Below are 10,000 nucleotides of genomic sequence, written 5' to 3' on the forward strand. Positions count from 1 at the left end.
CTTTCAAGGACAGAAAAAACTAGGTTATATGTTTCTCCCTCAAAATGTGCCCTTACTCTCTTACTTGTCTGTTAGGTTAGGAATTATCTTCGAATAAGTAAAGACGTGTGTCACGTAGCTTGCGAACAAGTGCAAACTTGGGTGAGAAGGAGAGCTACAAGCATTTCTCCAAGTTCACAACAGTCATTTTTTTCATACTATTCTTGTAGGCCATTGTTTTCCTTTTAACATCATGTCCATATGTTATTATTAGTGTATTGTTAGTGTGATCATTATTAGTGTGTTAGGTTAGGAAAATTTGCAGCAAGGTGCATATATTATCCTACTAGGGTATACGTTTCTGTTTCAAAGTGTGCCCTTACTCTCTTACTTGTTTGTTAGGTTAAGAATTACCTTCGCATAAGTAAAGACATGTGTGTCACATAGCTTGTGAGGAAGTGCAAACTTAAGTGAGGAAAAGGAGAGCTACAAGCAGTTCTTTAAGTCCACAGCCCGTTTTTAATATTATTCTTGTAGGCTATTGTTTTTCTTTAACATCAATTCATAGGTTCCTTATTAGCGTATTATTAGTGTGCTCATTATCAGTGTGTTAGGTTAGGGAAATGTGCTGCAGGGTTAAGTCCTGACTGACGATCGCGTGTGTAGGCCCTGCTAGGCTCGTTATCCAGGGATAGTGGTAGACTTGCCCACAGAAAACTGAGCTCTCCATAGTGATCGCCCCAAAATGGGGCCTACTAAGGACACTGTAGGGGCTGCAAGTCAACTTGGACGAAACTCGGTTGTTCCTGGTGACAAGGACAACTCAGCGTCATGTACTGACCTTCAGACAATGGAAAACATAAGAGAGGAGATGGAAGCCTTCTTGTTTAATGAAGTAAATAAAATAAACAATGCCCAGAAGAAGTTTATCCTAGGAAAACTTTCAGTGTATGAACAGATACTGAAGAAGTATGAGATGGAGGTTCTTGAACTTAAAACAGAGTTGCGATGTGTGACGGCCCCCCAAACAGGAACACCGCCACTGGTTGAGAGCTATGCCAACAAGGCGGCTGCAAAACCTTCAGCACCCAAACAGCAGCTGATGAAACCGCAACAGCCTAAAGTCCTAATGATAAAACCGGCAGAAGGAGTCAAGAAAACTGAGAAGGAACTTGAAGAAACAGTAAAGAACCTTGTTGCAACATCACTGAAAGACGTGCGTATTTCCAAATGCAGGTCAATAAAGGACAAAGGTATTGTTATTGAAGTCCCTAATGATCAGGATGTCGAGAAAATAAGGAAGTGCGAAGACATCTCACAATCAGGCATCACTGTCTCTGATCAAAAAAAAAGATCCCCAAAGATTATAATCTTTGATGTAAACAGAAATACAAGTGAAGATGAACTCAAAATGGAACTGTTTGAGAGAAATCTCTCCAGGATGAATGTGACGCAGGAAGACGTTATGGATGGCGTAAGAGTGTTGTTCAAGACTGGCCCAAGAAACCGTGAGGAAGCAAACATTGTACTGGAAGTCTCACCAAAACTCTGGAGCAAAATAGTACAATATGGTAGGGTCTACATAAACTGCAATTCGCACAGGGTACAAAACTACAGCAATATAAGCAGGTGCTACAAGTGCCAAGGTCATGGCCACACAGCAGCAAAGTGCAAGAATTCAGAAACAATTTGTGGCCACTGTGCAGCACCAGGACATACTTTTAAGGAGTGCTCAAAGAAGGATCAACCAGCCCAATGTGCAAACTGTAAGCGGGCTAAGAAGGCACACACCCACGCAGTGACAGAGAAATCTTGCCCTGAATACAATAGAATAAAGGCCATAATACATAGCACAATTGACTATGGCATGTAATAATAATGCAGAAGTACAACCTGGAAGAAGACCACAGACAGATACACAAGAAAATGCGATAAGGATCCTTCAAATAAATGGGCAAAGAGCAAAAATCGTCCCAGATCAATTGGCACAGCGAATCAGCGAAGAAAATATAGATGTGCTATTGATCCAGGAACCCTACTGCGTAAATAACAAAGTATTTGGGTACCCACCAAACTTCCAGCTGATCTACAGCCCCAAAGGCGAAGCACCCAAGGCAGCAATAGCAGTTAAGTCACAGACAGTAACAGCTTTGCAGATGACAAACTTCTGCAACATGCACATAGCTGCTGCCAACCTAAATGGAGCCTTTGGTGAGATCTACATTGCCAGCATATATTGCCAATATGGATCACCCATAGACCTTTTTCTCCATCAACTGGAGATTATCCTCGACAAACTCCCAGGAAAACCAATTATTATAGGGATGGACACAAATGCGAACTCACCAATCTGGCACAGCTCAACGATGGATGCAGCGGGTAGAACGCTTGAGGACTTCATTTCACAACACGGGCTGATAATAATGAATGAGAGGTCAGAGCTAACTACATTCTCTGGCCCAAATGGGGAGAGCAATATTGACATCACACTCTGCACACCTCCAGCTGCCAAAGCGGTGTGCAAGTGGATGGTTCATGAAGAGTGGACGTCAAGTGACCACAGGGCCATAACATACGAATTCGTTGCACCTCAAAGAGCGAGAGCTACTGTGGAACTTGTCACCTACAACACAAGCTTCGCAAAGTGGCCCACCTTTGACCAGCATCTCATCAGGTCCACAGCCCACTGGCCACAAAGCCAAAATGTAGGAGTTAATGAAATGATCACAAGGCTACAGGCAGCAATCCACGAGAGCTGTAGCCGATCAATGAGAAAGAGGACACAGGTGCAAAATCCAGTACCATGGTGGAATGCAACACTTACTAACCTGCGACGTGACACCATTTCAGCACGACGAAGTCTGCAACGAGCACGTAAAAATAATAATGAACCAGACATAGAAGTAGCAAAACAAACCTACAGTAGAGTGAAAAATAACTACAATAAGGAAATTGCTAAGGCCAAAGAGGAGACCTGGAAGAAATGGGTCAGTGACTGCGATCAGAATGATCCTTGGGCCATAGTGAGAAGGATAATTCGGCCAAAACATGGAACAGAAAACGTGCTAAGTAACATAAAAACAAAGAACCAGACTCCTACTATGACTTGGGAGGAGACTGTACAGTCATTACTACAGAGCCTGCTTCCTGATGACAACCCAGAACAGGACACAGATGGCCAACATGCTGTGAAAACAGACAACAACAGCTATGACAATGTGGACCTTGACCCAGAATTCACACTAGAAGAAATAGGGGCAGCAATAAAGGCTTGCAAACCAGGGAAGGCTACAGGCCCTGATGGTATTGATGATGCTATAATAAAAAGAGTTTGGCGCACCAGTCCCCATCTTCTCTCAGATTTATACAATAAATGTCTGCAGGAAAGAAGAGTCCCAGATACGTGGAAGGAGGGAAATGTCTGCATATTGCTGAAATCACTAGACAAACCTAGGGATGAGCCTAAATCCTACCGTCCAATATGCCTTCTGTCTATCTTAGGGAAAATTCTGGAAAGGTTAGTAGTCAGTCGTCTAGAAAAACGCTATGACGATTCAAATATCAAGGCCCACAACCAGTTCGGGTTTCGAAAAGGCGCATCGACAGAAATGGCTATTAGGCAAGTGTTGGGTAGTGTGGATTGTGAGGAGAAGTATGTGGTAGTAATATTTGTAGATATAGCAGGGGCCTTCGATAACTTATGGTGGCCTAGTGTTATGAGGCGTCTGAGAGCAATCCAGTGCCCACGTAATTTGTATGACTTAATGGCAGATTACTTTAAAAACCGGAAGGTTATGGTCCAAAATAGGGCTGGCAGTGTAGAAAAATTGATCACAAAGGGTTGCCCACAAGGCTCTATTTGCGGTCCTTTCCTGTGGAATCTCGTCTTTGATGAGATTGTGATTGAAAAAGAAGACGAGCAATGGACAAAAGTTGCATATGCGGATGACCTGGCAATCATCATTAAGGGTCAGAGCAGGAAACAGATAGAGGACAGAGCAAAAATCGCGCTGGGTGAGGTAAGCAGATGGACCACCGAAAACAAGCTAGGGATATCCAAACAAAAGACGGTTGCCATGACCATCAAGGGTAGATTTGACAGTCACAGACCACCAACAATTCCTTTCGAGGGAGGAAATATCAAGTTCGTTGCAGAGTTTACATATCTCGGTGTAACTCTGGATGAAAGACTCTGGTTCACACCTCACATGAGGAACATCCAGAATAGATTAAGTGCTGTCTCAGGTTCCCTCTTGAGGGTAACTAGAACGGAGTGGGGTCTGCAGAAAAAGTCTTTAAGGGTAATCTATCAGGGCTTGTGCCTCTCTGTTTGCAGATATGGTGCAGCTGCATGGGCAGACCGGACGAAGGACCGATATGTCCAACGTATAATTGAGTCAATTCAGAGGCCATTTCTGTTACAGATGACCAGAGCTTGTAGGACTGTATCGACGGAGGCCTTGCAAGTACTAACAGGATGTATGCCACTCGACCTGGAGATAGTGAAAGCAGCCTTGCTGTACTATACTCGACATGGTGTTGCTGGCTCGGTCGCAGGGTTCCAGGCTCCAAGACCCACTGCTGGGCAAAGCTCTAGACGTGACACCAGCAGACAAATAGATAACATGTTGCAGGAGGAGTGGCAGCATAGATGGAACCAGACAGCGAAGGGTAGGGAAACCTACGTCTGGATACCAGATGTGGGAATGTGGCAGGCAAGTTGGCGGAGGGCGACGATTCCACCATACTCCCTAACGTGCCTGCTGACTGACCACGGTCTGAAAAAGAAAATCTGCGACCTGGGCATTGAAGATGACGCCAGATGTACATGTGGTGAGGAAGAGGATTCCAATCACATCCTCTACACCTGTAAGCAGTACGCTGAGCCCAGAAGTCAGCTTATACAAACAGTAGGACACACATCCTACCACAGAAAGGAAACTCTGCTCCAAACAGTAGATAGATTCTCAGCTATAAAGGCATTTGCTGAGGAAGCATTTGAGATCAGGGAAGTAGCGAGAATCATCAGTGAAGCAATCTAAAGAAATATACAGTAAATAGTAGGAAACGATTGCGACCCAGTACAAGAACCAGTACCAACTGGAAAACAACATTTTCTTTGACCCATGATTCCGAAACAGCCCTGATATCTCGCGCACTTGGAGGAGACATGGCTGAGTGTGGAGGGGTGACGAGCTGACTCTCAGAACCACCGATGATGCCTCTACATGGCTCCTGGGACACCAGTGGCGAGAAGGGAATGTCGGAGGGCAGAAATACAAGTACATGGACAAGAATTGGCCGAGATCCTGGGAAACTGGTGATCGACAGCATGTGGGCCTCGCCAGCCTGGGGGCTACAGGTTGTTCCCCTGAGCACCTCCGTAATTACGATAATGCTGTATGTGGATGCTATACTGCTGATGAAAAGGGTCGCCATCAGCAGTGGCGGCGCCGCCTCCACGTGGTTCCCCGTGGGCACCCAAAAGGGTGGCTAAAGGCGCTCTTCAGATGGAAGGTCCATTCCCCCACCAAGGGGGTAGTTTTTCCGAGCTGGTTTCCTTCGTTGTGGCGAAGTTGGGTAGTGGATGCATGGGTTGGATTTGAAGGGAGTATGAGCGGAAGCTCGGGGATCCCTGATGAAAATCCACCTCTGGCCAGGGGAAACCCAAACCAGAGCAGCCATGTACAGTACTGTCCCTATACATGAGCTGCGAGCTGTACCACGTACAAGCTACAGACGCGATCGCATTGCTCACTGTACTGATTCCCATGCCGAGCGATCAGCTAGGACGCGCCCCATCCATGTCGGTACCCGTGGGCGTCGCACTCGCAGTCACAAAAAACGCTGGGCAAATATATTTCTCGGAAGAGTAACGACAGTCCGAGCCTCCTGCGTGGGAAGAGTCTTTCTAGGCCCTGACCCACGGGAAGGGTGTAGCTTCCCCCATCCCGGACATTTGACGTCGTCACACTACCGGTATTGACTAATAGACTGATTGCTGATAATCATTAGCCATACACTGGGGGAAACGGCCGACAGGGCCGGCAACATAGTGGAGCCGCAGTGTCACTAATGTACAGAGATAGAACAGTTTCGACTGGAACCAGAGTAACCGTAGACACGGCACTGATTAGTAATAGATGCAGAGCCATCAGAATACAGATAATATATACAACCGTCCCTATACATGCTGAAAGACTCTGCACATAATGAGAACCACACGTCAGCCAGACACTCTTATCACACACTACTCTCTTATCACACACTACTCTCTGCCTGTAACAGGCACACACACACACAATATCTAACCACCAGCATGGAAGAACATCCAGTGCATCCTCTCCGCCACATTACACAATCCACACTATCATAACCAGACCGGGAGGTCCACCCAGAAAACAGAATATCCCACCCTTCCGACATCCGCCATTGCTCAGCTAAGCCACGAACACCCACACATGTCCTACACAGGGGTGCACCCAACATCACAATACTGCCTCCTGTCACAGTACACAAACAATGGCAGGAATGAAAGACACAGATCTGCCACAACCTTGGAATCGGAACGCCGCCTGTCATGAGCCACAAGTGCATCCTGACGTGACAAATCGGATGATCCCGCAGGCATGCACTTACGATAATCACTATCAACGAACCTGCCGCCCCCCCCCCCCCCCAAATACACCTTTCCCTACAACAATGTGTACCTTAACCTAAGCTATATTGTACCTTAACTTAAGCTATATCGTACCTTAACCTAACCGACATTGCGCCTTAACCTAACCTACGTTGTACCTTAACCTAACCTACGTTGTACCTTAACCTAACCTACGTTGTACCTTAACCTAACCTACGTTGTACCTTAACCTAACCTACGTTGTACCTTAACCTAACCTACGTTGTACCTTAACCTAACCTACGTTGTACCTTAACCTAACCTACGTTGTACCTTAACCTAACCTACGTTGTACCTTAACCTAACCTACGTTGTACCTTAACCTAACCTACGTTGTACCTTAACCTAACCTACGTTGTACCTTAACCTAACCTACGTTGTGCCTTAACCTAACCCATGTTGTGCCTTAACCTAACCCATGTTGTGCCTTAACCTAACCCATGTTGTGCCTTAACCTAACCCATGTTGTGCCTTAACCTAACCCATGTTGTGCCTTAACCTAACCCATGTTGTGCCTTAACCTAACCCATGTTGTGCCTTAACCTAACCCATGTTGTGCCTTAACCTAACCCATGTTGTGCCTTAACCTAACCCATGTTGTGCCTTAACCTAACCCATGTTGTGCCTTAACCTAACCCATATTGTGCCTTAACGTAACCCATATTGTGCCTTAACCTAACCCATATTGTACCTTAACCTAACCCATATTGTACCTTAACCTAACCCATATTGTACCTTAACCTAACCCATGTTGTGCCTTAACGTAACCCATGTTGTGCCTTAACGTAACCCAATTTGTGCCTTAACGTAACCCAATTTGTGCCTTAACGTAACCCATGTTGTGCCTTAACGTAACCCAATTTGTGCCTTAACGTAACCCAATTTGTGCCTTAACGTAACCCAATTTGTGCCTTAACGTAACCCAATTTGTGCCTTAACGTAACCCAATTTGTGCCTTAACGTAACCCAATTTGTGCCTTAACGTAACCCATGTTGTGCCTTAACGTAACCCATGTTGTGCCTTAACGTAACCCATGTTGTGCCTTAACGTAACCCATGTTGTGCCTTAACGTAACCCATGTTGTGCCTTAACGTAACCCATGTTGTGCCTTAACGTAACCTAATTTGTGCCTTAACGTAACCTAATTTGTGCCTTAACGTAACCTAATTTGTGCCTTAACGTAACCTAATTTGTGCCTTAACGTAACCTAATTTGTGCCTTAACGTAACCTAATTTGTGCCTTAACGTAACCCATGTTGTGCCTTAACGTAACCCATGTTGTGCCTTAACGTAACCCATGTTGTGCCTTAACGTAACCCATGTTGTGCCTTAACGTAACCCATGTTGTGCCTTAACATAACCTAATTTGCGCTTTAACGTAACCCATGTTGTGCCTTAACCTAACCTATATTGCGCCTCAACCTAACCTATATTGCGCCTCAACATAACCTATATTGCGCCTTAACCTGACCCACGTTGTCGCTGAACCTGCTCTGTAATTGTTATGCAACTCGTTAAATTAGTGTAGTGTTGCCTAACCGCAACCCTCGCAATATAGTTCGCTATTCGCACTGCCCGGTCCCCTGTGTATCGCGTCATGTTAAACACCTTGCAGGTGTTGCTGACTTTCCACATGCTCCTGCTATACACTCTAATGTGGATAGCAGCAGGACGTACATGCCCCCCCCCCTTCCCCCCTGCCTTCGCAAGCTGGTCGTTGAGAAGTTTGCATGTTCAATGCCCTTCGCATGCCGACGTACTCAGCCTACGTTGTGGTACGGCCTGTCACCTGTCCGCCGATGTACGCAAAACCCACAAACTGTACTGCACATTGGTCCGTATGTACTGAATGATACATCGTGGCACATGTGTGACCGTACGACGACTGCGCCTAGCAACGGCAGACCATACAGTCCAAATATTGTGTACGCAGCTACGTGACGTCTCCCTATAAGAGCTGGATTGCAGTGTGGTACGCCATTCAGACGTGTGGGAGGAACGGACGCCCTGGATGGCGATCAGCATGAGCAGTCTGTTGATGTGGTGGAGCGTGTATTCGGACGTAGTCGTCTCTTCTCACACACCGTGATAGCATGTTGCACCGCGTTCCACATCTGCGACATCCTGCAGAGGCCGGCTGACAGTCGTTCGCGCAATGGACACCGCATACGTACGGGGGCTACCTTCCACGTGTTCTCGAGGCGTGCACATGTTGTTGCGTCTATGTGGGCAGACGTAGTGTGTTGTGACACCTGACACAGGCATGCAATACTCGTTGCAAATGGCGATGGACGTCTACGTTTGCTGGTGACGTTACGCAAATGAACAACAGGTAACCCGTTGTGGTGCGGTTGTTCTCGCTAGAGGTGAATCAGTGTTGGCGACGATCGGTCGAGCTATTAACCGGTTGTTTCAGGGATACCCACCATGCCCACGAACGTGAAAGGGGACCCACCATGCCCACGAACGTGAAAGGGGATCTGGGTGTGAGGCGATACGCGGCGGTGGCTGGGTGGGACCGTCCCCGGCCGGTGAGGGGGGGCCGCCCGGCGTGCTGGCAGCGCGGTGCGTGGGCGCACGCGCTACAGCCGGCTGGTGGGGGCGGCCAGTGGCAGGCGCGCCGGCCGACGGACGCGGCAGGCGGCGCAGCTGCGCGCCGGCGCCCCCTGCTCGCGGCGCCTTGCGGCCAAAGTAGGTCCTCGCGGGCCCGGTGCGAAGCGCGGTGGCCATCTGCAGTGTGCTGGTCCGATTGAGGACTGTGTGCGCTGAGGATGCGCCGCCGCTCGGCGCTCGGCGCCGCGACGCCGTCTGCTGCTCGGTCGCCCCAGCGGTTCTCGCAGGTGGTTTGTATCGCAGCTGTGCGGACGTGTTGGCGCGTGCGCTGTGCTGGGAGAGTTCGCTTCGGCACCCAAGTGGGGCTTTTGTCCTTCTGTGGCGCTGGCGTTGGAGCTGCCGGTCACCGTAGGTGGCGCGTGTTGTCTCCCGCCGGCAATGCCACGACAGCACGCTCCCGGGCCTCTGTCGGCAGCGGCAAGCTCAGTTGGGAGCACGGGTGGTCGCACCTAAAGCGTCTACTCGCCTAACTCCGGGCGATTGCGCCTCTCTCGAACCCGACCAAGTACTTAGGACGGCGCTGCGCGCCGCCGGGACCTGAGAGGGTTTCGAGGTGTGTTGTGCAGGGGAGCTCAGCCTCCTCCTGTTTGCAGAATAATTGAGCGGACGCTTGCGTGTTCGCGCGGGCCCCCGGGACACACTCCCGGGCGGCCGGCTGCTCAGCTCTAGTTGACGCAGCTCCCTGGTTGATCCTGCCAGTAGTCATATGCTTGTCTCAAAGATTAAGC

General features: G+C 48.3%; 1 non-coding gene across 1 annotated transcript in view; it reads left to right on the forward strand.

The window, feature by feature from the left end:
• The first annotated feature begins 9,951 nt into the window (after nt 1-9,951).
• The window catches only part of LOC126417710 (small subunit ribosomal RNA), a 1,909-nt gene continuing 1,860 nt past the window's right edge, over nt 9,952-10,000 (forward strand). Inside the window, exon 1 of the ribosomal RNA XR_007575778.1 lies at nt 9,952-10,000. This exon is cut by the window's right edge and continues 1,860 nt beyond it. This is a non-coding gene — a ribosomal RNA (small subunit ribosomal RNA).

This window comes from Schistocerca serialis, chromosome 8 (genome assembly GCF_023864345.2).
Source record: "Schistocerca serialis cubense isolate TAMUIC-IGC-003099 chromosome 8, iqSchSeri2.2, whole genome shotgun sequence".
Taxonomy (NCBI): domain Eukaryota; kingdom Metazoa; phylum Arthropoda; class Insecta; order Orthoptera; family Acrididae; genus Schistocerca; species Schistocerca serialis.